This window comes from Halyomorpha halys, unplaced genomic scaffold, assembly GCF_000696795.3.
Source record: "Halyomorpha halys isolate HHAL.00 unplaced genomic scaffold, Hhal_1.1 Scaffold1051.1, whole genome shotgun sequence".
In the NCBI taxonomy this organism is placed as follows: domain Eukaryota; kingdom Metazoa; phylum Arthropoda; class Insecta; order Hemiptera; family Pentatomidae; genus Halyomorpha; species Halyomorpha halys.
Genome location: NW_027108957.1, coordinates 533,932 through 538,462, shown reverse-complemented (window position 1 = coordinate 538,462; position 4,531 = coordinate 533,932). Strand labels below are relative to the sequence as shown.

At 26.5% G+C, this 4,531-nt stretch overlaps 1 protein-coding gene across 3 annotated transcripts in view; it reads left to right on the top strand.

The window, feature by feature from the left end:
* Nucleotides 1-4,531, top strand: part of hwt (heavyweight) — a gene marked incomplete at its 5' end in the record, with an annotated part of 69,645 nt that overhangs the window by 34,653 nt on the left and 30,461 nt on the right.

Here is a 4,531-nt window from a genome sequence, read left to right as displayed (position 1 = left end):
ATATATATATATTTTTTAATCAACCTCCCCAAAACTGGACCCATCCTCGCCTTAACACATTGGGGTTCTCTGAACAGCCACCAGGAGAACTTTCTCGTACGTTTCATCCTTGAATTTGATTCTCAAACCAATCAAGTAAAAAAAAATTAAAGTAATAAAATTTATTCTTCAACCTTGAAATATAGATAATTATGTACCTAATTAATTAGTCTTGTAGGTTTTTTATTAGTTAATAGTCGTTGTTACTTAATAACGTTTTAAAACATGATATATTCCTACATTAATAATAAAATACTGCATATATATCACAATTACATTTAAAATTACGTAATCCAATTTTTCTAAGAAAATTTCACAACCCTTAGTGTTGCCAGTTTCTATTAATTACCTACAAACATTGGTGACCCCGACGTGATCTCGAACAAATGTTCTAAAAAAAACACCCACGAAAAGTAAATTAAATTGAACACCAACAGTTATTTATATACATATATTAAGTTCCGGAGTCATCAATGTTGGTTTGTTGATGATTGATAGAACTTGTTGCTTAATAACACGATATATTTGAACATTAATAATACTATACTGCAAATGTATCACAATTAAAATTAAAACTACATCATCCAGTTTTTCTGAGAAGGTTTCACAACACGCAGTGTTGCCAATTCTCAACAACCTACCTACATTAAAACAATACATCTTTATATTATATTGTAAATTTATACCTCAATAGACTATAATACTTATTGTAGTATTGGATTTGGAAAAAAATTAAATAAAACTATTTGGCCAATAGAAATGGTGAACAAGTTATATAAAATGCCAGACGTTTTGTATTTCTATTTATTATTTTTATTTAAATTTTGTTTATGTAATTTCCCTTTTTTATCATTATACTAGCTGACCCGGCAATGCTTCTCTATTGCTAAATTTTAGAATGTATATAAATTTAATAGACACGATTGATGGTTATAAATGTATGTATTTAGTTAAATTAAACATATCGGTATACTTTATTATTATGATTTGGTAACATAAATTGATCCAATATATGTGATGACATTCATTTTTAGTATCTCATGTAATAAATGGCATATCGGTTGGTATCATTGGTATACGCTGTAAATTTGAGAATTATATTTAATTAAAAAAATTAATAGTTTCTTAAAGTTAGTTAAAATTAAACATTTTGAAATACTTTATTATTATGTTTTAGTAACATAAATTGAATTGGTACGTGCTATGAAGTTGCAATCATAATTATTTTTTTAAAAATATTAACAGCTTCAACATTACTCAACGAATCTACACCATATTTTGCAGTGGTTTAAGTGAAGATAATAATAATAATAAATAACATTAAAATTTAGTGGCTTATATAAGCTCATTGTGGACAAATTTAGAAGAATACACCTTGTAAATCCGTCCAGTACTAACAAAGTCTACAGAGGACCAAGATTCGACAGCTCTCTTTTATATAGAGAGAAATAATCATATTTATGATACATTGAAGTAAAATTTTTTAAGGGGTGGTAGAGCCTATTGGCTTTGATCAAACGAAAAGTGAAACCATTCCATAATTAATGAATAAAATTGAATAAAAGAGACATTTCATTCAGTTAAGAGAGATTTACATAAATAAAAATTTGTAATTATGAAATAAAATATTTACAACATAAGAGGTTTTAATTGTATCTCTCTTATTTTTTATGTTTAGCGAATACACTATAATAGTTATGCCTTCTGTTCATTAAATGTTTTTTTTTCATTGCTTTCTGTTGTCCGTATCAAACTCACACAGTTATTAAACATGATGAATATCGTAAAAAAAAAAAAAAAATATATATATATACCTATAATTATCTAATTTCGTTTTAAATAATTTTCCCACATTACTAATAACAACGTTTTCATATAAATACACTTATTTAAATTAATATTTGTACAGATTTTTACTTCACATTTTTCAAAATAATGTACATAAGACTGTTACGTACTCATGACCTTTCTCGATGAATGTGGACTTCAACTCTGACCTGGACTGGGTTTGGTGTAATCAATACTGTTAACTGGCGGTGGTAAAATAATAAACCAGATTTTTTAAATATTTATTATTATGTTTCTTTTTGTTTCTCATAAAATATATTTTTTTTAAATGTTGTAAATTTCCAAATTAGATGTTCCTCTTATTAACAAAACGTCCTTTGGGTCTCTAATCTTAAGAATCCCGATTTATCTTTGGCGTTTAAGATTGTGAGACTTAACGAACAGATCCCTAAAATGTTAATAAATATTGAACCGACGGGTAAACGTCTGAGGAGTGGACCGAAACGTAGATGGGAGGATTTCTTTAAGACTGATTTAATAGATTTGGGTTTGGAGTGATGTCATTGGACAAATGTACGTAGAGAACAATTGATGGTGTCGGTATCGAACCTCCGGTTTTGCTAAGCCTTTATTATGATTATATTTATTTTTATATTTCTGTAATAATTTACAATAAGACAATTATCAAATGATTTAAATAAATTATAATAAAGAAACATTTTACTTTTATGGCTCTGAGTCTCTTCCAGTGTGTGGATGACCACTTGTGGTTCAGACTCACTCCCTTAACCACCACATTCAGTCAACGTCCTGTACATCTACTATCATTTGTTTTTGATTTAAGACTGCTTTTCCTTAGAATTGGTTATTTAATTGTTCTCTCTCTCTCTCTCTCTCTCTGAACGAAGTAAGGAAAATATTAAAAAATATACAATACAATTTAATAAAATTAATTCTATACTCTTAATTAAATATAATCGTATAAAAATTAAAAATTACTATGATAACTAATTTGTATTTACCATATAATTACCGTCATTGTTTTTACACTGATTTAATTTTTAAAAATCACAAAATGAGGTAAGTTTTAGTTTTCAAACCTAAACGATTTAAATTCGATATATATTATAAAAATCGATTGGGGATTTAAAACTAGTTTTACAAAGCTATTTCTATTAAACTGATTATTTTACATTATTCTTCATTAAAAATAAATTGTGTAATTCTAGTCTTCAAGTTTCCAGTCCTTAAACAAAGAATGTAACAGATCCAATAGTTCATATTTATTATATTTATATTTTATATTAACATAATATTATACTATATTAGTATCGAAATTTTCGTCCTTGATAAATCATTTGAAGTTCAGCCATTTCATTTAAGAGTTGTCATATGGTCCTTGAGACTTCATTCAATAAAATATATGTATAAATAAATATTTTTTATGTTTTTCTCATAAAGGTTGGTGAAAGCACTTAAAAATTAGTATTTATGGCTTTGACGGGATAGGGTGTCTTTTTTTTGTGCCACTTGCGTTCCCAACCCTTTCTAGGACAGAGCTACTTTCTCCCTTTTATGACACCATGTATAAAAAAATTAAACATGCCTAAGGTTTATTATATATCTCCAGTTTGAAAAATTATATCTGTAATACTTTCCTTCAAAATATTCGATTTTTAGAGTATACCTAAAGAAATATATGTCTTTAAATACAGGAGTGCATTAGGGAGGAGAAAATTTGGTTTAGTAGTATGCTGGAATTTTTAACTGCTTTCTACTAAAAGTACTAATATTTCAAAAGAGTGTTTACTATAGTTCACCACTTTAGCTGTAAATGGTTCAGTAATAAAACTGTATTTAAACTTGTGGTTCCAGGGCATATGGCTTTTTACAGCCTATACTAATTTTGTTATGAAATTGATCAAAATAATTTTATATTGAGCAACTGAATTTACATAAAAAATATGTGTGGAGACTACAACATATCCATATTCATAAATGGATTTTTTATTGGTAGTGGAAATAGGTAATAATTTAATTAGAAAAAATAACAACAAAATTGAGGTATAAATTAAATTTGCGTTGCGATTGAGGAATTTCCTATATAAATTTAACAAATCCATTTTTGAGGAGTTATTATTTAAAAATTATTATAGGATCACCTCATGAAGATGAGTCAATTTTTTATTTTAAATGATTTGCACCACCTTTTTGATTGGAGGAAAATTTAAATTTTGAAATCAAATGAATACATTTTTGGTGTTAAATTTTAATTTATCAATTTTTTTTTTACTTTTCAGGAGTGGATTTGTTTAATTTAGATAGAAAATTCCTCAATTCCAATGCAAATTTAATTCATGCCTTAATTGAAATATTAGCGTTTGATAGAGAACTCTTTATTTAAACTTCCTTAATTTATTTAATTAGTTTTGTACCGCAAGTTCAATTCGTTGGTTTACAAGTGAAATACATTTGAAAATTAAACTTTTGAGATATTTTGATGATAGAAGATTTTTTTTTTTTTTTTTGAAATGAAATGAAATGAAATGAAAAAATAACTTTATTCTGGGACATATGTCCCCTAAGAATAATTACAAGGTTCATACAGTGAGATTTTTATCTGGCGAGCGTTTACAAATTTTCAGATAGTAGAATGAAAATTACATTGGTATATTGACTTTACTACTTTTTATAATGTTAATCA